Source organism: Capsicum annuum, chromosome 8, assembly GCF_002878395.1.
Source record: "Capsicum annuum cultivar UCD-10X-F1 chromosome 8, UCD10Xv1.1, whole genome shotgun sequence".
NCBI classification, from domain to species: domain Eukaryota; kingdom Viridiplantae; phylum Streptophyta; class Magnoliopsida; order Solanales; family Solanaceae; genus Capsicum; species Capsicum annuum.
The window spans coordinates 83,092,770-83,103,209 of NC_061118.1; the positions used below are offsets into that span (position 1 = coordinate 83,092,770).

General features: G+C 34.2%; 1 long non-coding RNA gene across 2 annotated transcripts; it reads right to left on the minus strand.

The window, feature by feature from the left end:
* Positions 1 to 3,167: 3,167 nt before the first annotated feature.
* On the minus strand, positions 3,168 to 8,209 carry LOC107838943. Of its 2 annotated transcripts, XR_001664914.2 has the most exons (4): positions 7,881 to 8,193; positions 5,601 to 5,690; positions 3,744 to 3,920; positions 3,168 to 3,587 (listed from the first exon to the last, which is right to left on the minus strand). It is a non-coding gene; the product is annotated as an uncharacterized LOC107838943 (long non-coding RNA). The 2 variants fall into 2 exon arrangements; XR_001664913.2 differs by having other exon boundaries at positions 3,168 to 3,920; positions 7,881 to 8,209.
* Positions 8,210 to 10,440: the final 2,231 nt, after the last annotated feature.

Consider the following 10,440-nt stretch of genomic DNA (forward strand, 5'->3'; position numbering starts at 1 on the left):
AAGATTAGTAAGATTAGTATATTCATCAAACTAATAAGTGCTCCAATAGTTTGGCATGGTAACTCACTAAAGTTTAAAAGAAAAATGTTCCAATTCAAAGAAGTAAAAATCGGAATGAACAATCAACAACAAGAAAGAAAGAATAGGCAGCAGATTGGACAAGAAGAAGAAAGTAACATTATATTTTGGTAACAATAAGTAATATATATACAACACCTTGACATTCATATCCATCATTTCACAATACCTATAATTTCTTGAAAATGAGCTAAATCTTCATTGACCTGTGATGTATTTGAAACTCTTGTAGTAGATTCATAAGCAATTTTGGAGTCTATTTATTTTAAATGGTGTTCATAGAGTGGCAAAAATATTGATTTTTCCTTAAGTGTTTAAATAATGAATTATTTCTTGGATATAAAGTTAGTTTACAGTTACTGATATCATATTAACGACTTGAATGAGCTATAATGCAACTAAGGTCAGCAGCCATGGAGGATGTATCATTTCCTTTACCCCGATTGTACTTATCTGAGCCTTAAGGGTCTGTTTGGTTAAGCTGTTGCATGAAAACTTTTAATGAAAATCAAAAATTTTCTGCAACCACTTATTCTAAAACTTTTAAAGGATGTCACAGAAGTGAGTCTTATAAGTTCCAGTCAAATGGGGAAGGGCTTTTCTAGCATGGCCGAGAGTATCAATGATTTTTTTTTGGATATTAATTATGTAAAAACGTCATTCAAGTCAATTGTTCCTCGGGCAATCACTGAGGAATGGCTTGACGGGGGCTGAGCTTCCCTTTCTTTCCAAACCTCATCACCCCTTTTACGGGAGACACCTTCAAGAATACCCAATCACCAATATAAAATTCCAACTTCCTTTGCCCCACATCTGTATATGACTTTTTGCGGCTTTGGGCAGCCATAAGCCTATATCGAATCACCTTCAACTTCTCCATAGCTTGGTAAACCAAATCAAGGTCAAACAATTTAGTCACAAACTTTTAACCACCCAATAGGAGACCTACACCTCCTACCATACAAATCCTCAAACAAGGCCATCTAAATACTCGAGTGATAGCTGTTATTATATGAAAACTCTAAGAGAGGCATATGATAAATCCAACTACAACCAAAGTCGATCACACATGCCCTTAGCATATCTTTCAAAGTCTTAATGGTCCTCTCCACTTATCCATCCATATGAGGGTGGAAAGCGGTACTAAGGTTCACCTTAGTTCCCTATCCAAAAAAATGCCAAAAGTGTGATGAGAACTGCATACCTCAATTAGATATAATATACGTAGATGTACCATACAACTTAATGATCTCCTAAATGAAAAGTTTAGCATAGTCTTCCGTAGAATAATTAATCCTCACTGGAAAGAACTGAGCAAACTTAGCCATCCTATCAACGATGATCCAAATCAATCAATCTAACTTCAAGACAATAGAAGACTAGCAACAAAGTCCATATTAATCACTTCACACATCTACACGGGCAACTCAATATCCTAAGATAGACCACAAGGCTTCGAGTGTTCCACCTTCACTTGCTAGAAAATCATCCACTTGGCCACATCTCTCTTCATGTTATCCCGCCAATAGATCACTTTCAAATTATGGGATATCTTTATTGAACCAAGATGAACCATGTACTTCAACTCATCATCCTCAGTCAAGATTCTTTCCCGCAGCCCATCAATATCAGGAACACACAATCTACCTTGGTACCTCTAGATACCATCACCACCAATCTCAAAATCCATGACCTTCTACTGACCCACATTATCCTTAACCTGCATCAAGATAGGATCCTGAGCTTACTTCTACATCACCTTAACACCAATTGATAACTTCACCACATCTTGAACAATCACACCCTCATGCTCGGAGTCTAAAAGAGGAACTCCATGAATAGCTAAACGATGAATATCATTCACCTACCCTTGTTTTTCTTCCTCCACATGTGAAAAGCTACCCATTGACAACTTTCTAAGCGCATCAACAATTATGTTATCTTTACCAGGGTGATAATGAAGACTCATTTCATAATCTTTGAGTAACTAAAGCCATTTTCTTTGCTTGAGATTCAACTCATTCTGGGTGAACATATACTGCAAACTCTTATAGTCTGAATATATGTCAACATGAACTCCATAAAAGTAGTGGCGCCAAATCATCAAAGCAAAGACCACAACCAGCAACTCCAAATCACAAGTTGGATAATTATTCTTATGCACCTTAAGCTACCTCAGATGCATATGCCACAGCCTTACCACACTGCATCAACCCACAACCCAATCCCATACGGGATGTATCATAATAAGCAATAAAACCATTAGTACCCTCGGGTAGGATTAAAATAAGAGCCAAAGTCAACTTTTCCTTCAACTTCTCAAAACTACCATGACAAGCATCAAATCTTAGAAAGCTCACCCTTTTCTAAGTCAACTTAGTCAACGAAGCCCTAATCAAGGAGAAATTATCACACTATTAGAAATTATCCCTATGGCGATGGTTCAAAAATTGTTGCAATATGTATAAAAACCATTACTATAGCTCAACTACAATGGTAACACAACTGTCCTATATGTGAGCATTGCAATAGAGCTAGAGCAATGGTTTATGTGACGGTTGTAGAAACATCACCATAGACCAACCTGCAACAATGGTTATTTTTTCACTTACTAGGATACCTCTTTTCACCTATAACATAGGTTCATAATTGTATTAATAGATTCTGCTGCAATGATATTAAACTGTTGCAATAGAAGTTATTGCGATAGTTTTATAATTCTATTGCAACGTTTTTTTCCAATATATTACTACTATTTTTAAAGCCTATTACTACGGTTTATTATTCTATCACAACATTTTTGACTACCTATTGCAATTGTTTTGTTGGCGTTTTGCAATGATTTTTGACTACCTATTGCCAAAATTTCTAATACTATCACAACGATTTATTGATCTATTGCAATGATTGATGCCACATGTTGTAACAAGTTCAAATATCAATTGAAACAATTTATATAAAATATATAGTCACCCGTATTGTAAATTAGTATTTACATACATAATAAATTATATAATAAACAATTATATATACATCACAAAAAATCATTAATTAATAATAATATAATCCAAAATATGGAACAAATTAAATTAGTAATCTAAATCAAAAAGCAAAATATTAATTAAGTAACTAAATAATTAGTTAAGTTTTTACATAGTACAAAGTTCAGTTATTCGAACTAAGCTGCTAAGGTTCCCTCAGAAAATGATATATGTCACGATGGTCTTTTATATTCATGTTGCACAAATACTCTTCCATAGAAAAGTATGTGTACATCATCCTTTGGGGAGAACACTCAGCAGAATGGTTTCTAGAAAAACCAACCAAAATAGGCAGCTCATTCCATTAGTTGAAGAGCTAAGGATAGACAATAGCAAATACAGTATGGAGTTGATCATGAAAAAATTGTCCTTAGTTTATACCAGCTGTCCTTTCAAAGTTGATCATCAAATATGCAATGATTCCATATATTAATGTTTGCATGATAGTGTATGGAATTTCGACTAACCCTTGTTTGTCAAAAGAGAAGAAGTTCACTGATATTAGTAATCAATCATGTCATCTTTTTCTAAAAGCAGAGTAATTCAAAAAAAAATACTAAAATACTATTATATATATCTGTTGCAGTTCGAAGCAATTAAGATGCACTCTACCAATGTGCTAACCTAGGCTGCTGTATATGGCAAGGCGGAGAACATTCCGGCAGCCTTCACCCTGTAGAAAACTTTTCTCTCAGTGGAAGCTATTAGCTGTACTGAAGAAGAATTATTGACCCCCAGGAATATGCATGAAGCATTAAACGCACCCATAACGACGAACAAATTTTGAGTTGAGTTGAGCCCCTGTGGAATCATTTCAAGTGTACCACCACAGTTAATAATTACAGAACTGATTAGTAAATTGATACAACAAAGACCCTAATATTTAATCCAAGTCTGCATACTAGAACCTTATAAATAAAAGATGGCATGCCAACTTATATAGTATACAAAAGGGCAATCCATAATAAAGAAATCTAGGGAAGAAAATTATAAACATTATAGATAAAACTCATATATCTTATTCATTCAGACTCACCTACTCAAAATGTAAGATTAGGTCATGTTAGCTCCACAATCCACCTTAAACTATCTTGCCTGATCTCACTACTTTCACATTTTCTTTATGAGTGCATTGCATATGTTTTTCTTTGAAGAACCAATTAGAACTAATGATGTTTACCCCCTTGAACCCCAAATAAGAGAGTGAATGAAAAAATTTCAAAAGTAATATAGTGAGAGCTTCTCCAATTTTCTATCCTCAGGGTTAGAAGAAATTTGTGGAGTTGATCCTGGAATTTACAAGCATGAAACATTTTATTAATATGATTAATTGATCTTATACCCTTAATAGGGATAAACAGGGCTATACTATAGTAGAAAAATATTTATGACGCTACCACTTTGAAATAGAAGGTTTAGCTATGTGCCAAGATATATTTCCACCTTGAGGTTTTAATAATTGTAGGGTAAATTCATAAAAAATGCTCCCAAACTCCTTCAAACTCAATTCTAATCTTTTCAACAAAGTGGAGCAAGGATGCATATTAGAATTGAAGTAGTCTATGCTTAAGTTGACTTCATATCTAACCATACTATTGTTTCTCATATATAACTATAGGCTGCCGTATTTTGCAGATAGGTAGGTTCACTGGAAGGTTGGGTGTTTTATGTGATTTGTTAGTAATTGGCACCCTTTCAGATCTACCCCTCATGGTCCAATCACTTTAATGAAATCTATCTGGGGAGAAATTTTGGTAACTCAAAAGTTTCTAGTCACCACTTGAATGTCCAATAGCATCAAATGTCCAATTTTTTCATCCTCTATAAATAGTGGACCTCACAATTGATTGATGTTCCTCAAATGTTTTCTTCAATAACTTATTTTGTTCTTTATGTTTGTCATGGTGACTGAAATGTCTAAAATTATAAAATATTCACGCGATGATTCCAAGAGAGCAAGAGGATAAGTCCTACACCTCATAAAAATATAACTGAACATAGACAATGGATTATATAATATTAGATCTACTCATATAATGGATTTCCTAAAGTAAGTACAAATATGTGAATTTGTTTTTCCACAACTACATAGGTCACATATGCATTTTCTTGAAATGAAATCTCCACATTCAATCATTGCTGAACGACTAAGTCCTATGGTTTAATGAAGCATTAGAAAGTTCAAATTGCTAGTTTAATTGCTTATTTTCTCCCACTGTTATTTTTCAACTGCTCTTTGAATATGGCAATCCAACCATTTGGTCTATCGAAGTTACTTATATATCATGAATAGAAAGAAAAAGAACAACAATCTTCTATTGATTTTATTTATTCTTCTTGAAGAATCCCCAATAAATAGTATGTAGGGGAAGTTGTTCTACAACCACATTGGAAATAACACGCTACCAACCATGCTGCTTTGTAGAGACAGAAAGAATTATCCAATAGTCTGCACTAGATATATCATAAGAGAAAAGTTACCTTTTTGAACCGACATCCCAAAATATAAAGCCAAGAATCACTGCACTCAACGTTGCGAAGAACAATCTGACAGAATTATAGGACAGACATCTGCAATACACAAGATATTATTTCTAGAGACAGATCTAAAGCTGAGAAACTACACCTTGACTCTACGTGGGGGGTGAACTTTAGAGGTTCAGAGTTCTCACGCGGGACACTCAGTTGCTTAATTGAGGCATCTCGTTCCCTAATTTTAGAAGAAGATACAAGTTCTAAAAAATTATCTATAAAGGAAAAATAAAGAGAGAAATAAATAGTACATTTCAGGTAATGAGGACAATTATTAAGATCACCTAATCTTTTCAGAATTTATGTATATTACTGCATATTACTGCCAAATCTTCTCCTATCCTTTCTTCAGCAGCTAGCGTACTTATCTCAAGCATCCAGGTTGTAGGGTTATAACCACAAGGAATTGGCGGTATCCCAGGAATACTCAATAAATAAATTTACAAACATGTGCAGCATGAACAATAGCACAAAAATATAGGAACTACATGTTATTTAATTGAATTATATTCTTCAATAAGGAAAATTCTAACTCTTTCCTTAAAAAGTACAATCAGATTTCAACCGTATCAACAAATGAACAATCTATATACAGAGACCACAATGGAAATCTCTTATGTAATTAAATTTATATTAACTAATTGAAGATTAAAAACAAGGGTGAAGTAGTGGAATGCAGATAAACATCACTGAGGCACCCCATACCTCTGCACCAACAAAAAGGCTAGAATAATCATTCTCTCACTTTGAAAGTTGTACAAGACACTTTATATCTCTTGAAAATTGAGCACAACTCAATAAACTGTACTAAATGAATGGTGGTGGCACAAGCACATACCTAAAAGTAGTCAATCATAGTTTGTGACTTCTCACCAAGATTACCCCCATATATAACTTGTCCACCTTATTTCATAAGAAGCAGCTACATGTTGTAGTATACATTACTGGAAGTTCGGGCCATTCATGTAACTTATCTATTATAGAAATTCCTTGATTGCATACCTCGTCAAATGCTTCAAATATTTCATTACTTGGATGATAGATTGTGCAAACAACATTTCTACCAGAGTCTACATTATTACGAACGGTTCGCATTACAATAGCTGTTTCTCGTGCATCAAGCCCAAATATAGGATCATCCATGAAACTTATCAAAGATTTTGATACAAGTTCTACAATAATTGTCAAGCGCTTTCTTTATTTCATTGATAAGCCAGAAATTCCAAGCATGCCTACCAAAGAGTTGTTTAGAGATTCAAGTTTCACCAAACAAATTACCTCTTTCACAAACTCTTGCAGAATAAGAAAGTCAAATGGGTTCTAGCATTTTAACCAGAAGACCAATCAGAATCTATAGATGTTCAAAAGATAAAAAAGTAAAACTGGAAGGAGGCTGCAACTCCCTCCCTTTGTTCCTTATTCACTTTTTTTGGAAGACGCAGATAAGAAGAAAACCACAAGTATTTAAAAACTGTGACTTAAGGAGAATGTATATCATTTTGTTCAACATATCTTTAAACTCTAGAAAAAGTCTCTTGTTTTATTGGGTATCCTTATATTTTAATGTCACCCTCTATAGATCCTGAAGTTTTCCTTCCAGCTAGGCAATCCATCAATGTGGTTTTTCCTACTCCACTCGAGCCAACTAATGCAGTAAGAACACCAGGAGAGAATACTCCACTAACATTTGACACTAGTTGCAGCTTCTTTTCAGTTACTCCTCCTTCACTTCAGGCAATCGTGTTGAAATTGTGACCTCGTTTGAGTTTTCCATTCAACAAAAAAATATTCAATTTTGCCCTCACTTTCTACACAAACACTTTAAAAATTGACTTATTTCTTCTTCTTTTTTTTCAGATTAGTAAATAAAAAATGACAAGAAAATTAAGAAAAAGAACAAGATGCAATCATTTAAAAAGCTTCATCGCCAGCCTCAGGAGTATCCCTTCAAGCTTCGATTTCTTTAATCTCTGATTTCCAATTACACCCCCAAAATTCAATTTGCCCCCGTGAGTAACATTTTCTATACAAAATCTTTGAAAATTAATTATATGAGAAACGATTGTGGATGAACTTGAGAAATGGGTTATCAATTTATCATTTATCTGAGAAATGGCGAAGCATTTGGGCATCTCATCCTAAAATTTGTTTAGATAAAGTAGATTTTGGGGCAGACTATTCCTAATATAATCAAAGTGATAAAACAAAAGAGATGCATTTTTAACTTACGTGAAAAAGTCCTTAGACAGTTGTGAGAGGCCATGTGAATACAATTGTGCAGTGGATAGTCTGCTACTTTGAATGACAGTTGAAAACTCTTCTGGTGATTTGTTGGCTAAGAAGTGGATTATCTGAGAAATGGTTGTCGATTAACCGAAGAAATGGGTTATCAATTTTTATGAGAAAGAAAGACGAAGAGAAAGAGGTAATTAGGGTTTTGAGAAAGAAAGAAAGAAAGAAAAATAATTTGTTTTGGCGGTATTATGTGAAATATTGGTGATAGAATTAATAATAAGTGATGCAATAGATAATTTTTCCCATTAAGTGTTGCCATAGATGTTTTCATGGCCACGATTTAAAAAAGCGTTCCTATATACATCTATTGCAACAGTTTATTTTTATTAACAATGGTCAAAGTGCTAATAGAACTATTATTTTTGGCAATTGTTAAAAGTGTTGCAATAGAATATCTATAGCGACGAATTTGTAACTATCGCTAAGAAGTTCGTTGTCATAGGTCCAATTTCTGGTAGTGTCAATTGGAGTGATGTGCCTAAGCCACTTCTTAACCACCTCAACTTTTTATGGATTCACCATGATTCCCTCTCTAGAAATAACACTACCCAGAAAAGTAACAACATTCAACTAGAACTCAAACTTCATAAACTTAACACACAAACATTGATCCTTAAGAATCTGCAACACTATATTGAGGTTATTGGCATGATCCTGCTTACTCTTTGAGTATACCAAAACGTCATCAATAAATATAATGATGAATAAGTATAGAAACTGATGGAATACCTAGTTCATAAGATCCATAAATGTTGTCGGGATATTAGTCAATCTAAAAGACATGAACAAGAACTCATTGTGGCCATACTGAGTACCGAAAACATTCTTAGGGACATCCACATACCTAATCTTCAACTGATGATAACCTAACCGAAGATGAATCTTAGAAAAGTACTTAGCACCCTAATGTTGGTCAAATAGGTCCTCAACCCTAGGAAAAAAAATACTTATTCTTCTCTATCACCTTATTCAACTGCCAATATAGTCTATACATATTTGAAGGGAACCATCCTTCTTACATATAAAAAGTACAAGAGCAGCCCACAGAAAGACACTAGGATGGATAAAATTCTTATCATGAAGATCTTTCAACTTGTCCTTGAGTTCTTTCAACTCAGCCAGAGCTATTCTATAAAGATGGATAGAGATAGGGTGAGTATCTAGAAGAAGATCAATCCCAAAGTCTATTTACCAATTAGGAGAAATAACAGGAAGATCACCAGGAAACACTTTAGGAAACTCATTGACAACAGAGACAGATTTCAAAAAAGAAACCTCAAAATTAGAATCTTTAACTCGAATAAAATGGTATAGACACCCATTGTAAATCAATTTCCAAACTCTATGATGAGAAATAAACCCCTTCTTACATACTAGGGAACAAAATTCCCACTCAATCATTGGTTCATTCGCGAATTAGAAAATGACCCTTTGGGTTATACAATCAAAAGATGTATAGCACAAATGGAGTCAATCCATCAGTAAAATAACATCAAAGTCTAACATATCCAGCTTTATCATATCCACCAATATCTCTCTACCAAAGATAGTACCATATCACCCTTATAGATTTTTCTACCCACAATAAAGTCACCCACTAGGGTAGACAAAGAAAAGGGGTCAGAAATATAATCAGGACCAAAGACTAAATGAATGGCCATATATGGGGTCACATAAGAAATAGTAGACCTAGATCAAGTAAGCAATACACTTCACAAAAGAAGAGTTGTAATGTTTCAGTGACAATATCAAGATATGCCTCAAATTCTTGATGGGTGGCAAGAGCATTGACATGACTCGACTTGGGGCCTTGTCGTAATGGGCATACCATGTCCACTAGAAGCAAAGACCATCCCCAATATCCAACCTAACCAATGATGCATAAACCCTAAGTCAAATGAATTCTGAACATATAACAAGATAGCTTATTTTATATAACTTCCAGACTCTGGAATAGGTCTATTATTGTGACTGACCCAAATGAGTCCAACCGTCTAAACCCATCCAATAACCAGATTACCAAACAAAAAACATAAGCTAATAACAAAAATTATAACAAAGTTCCTATCCATAATGTAATAAAAGAGAATGGAACAATCATAAATTTAGTCTAACAGTATTAGCCCTAATACCAAATGCATTTAATAAGGATGACACCAATACCGATCCTGCCCATTCCGACCCATAGTAATCACACAAGCCTTTAACCAAAAGAAAAATGATATATCGTTGGGACTACCCTAAACTATAGCTAAAAGCAATATCCATAAAATAAACTAAGTATGTAAAGACATCAATAATATAAAATAGAGCCTTTTAGATTATGAAAGATCACCACTTCAATCTAATAGCTTATTCCAAATCCAATCACTAAGCAGGAGGATTAGAATGGTCGGTTCCTACATCGTGTGGGGATACAGCCTGATACGAGTGCAAAGAGTACAATATCTTTCTCAAAGGACCAAGATCGGGTTTACAAGATGGGTGAAGGACT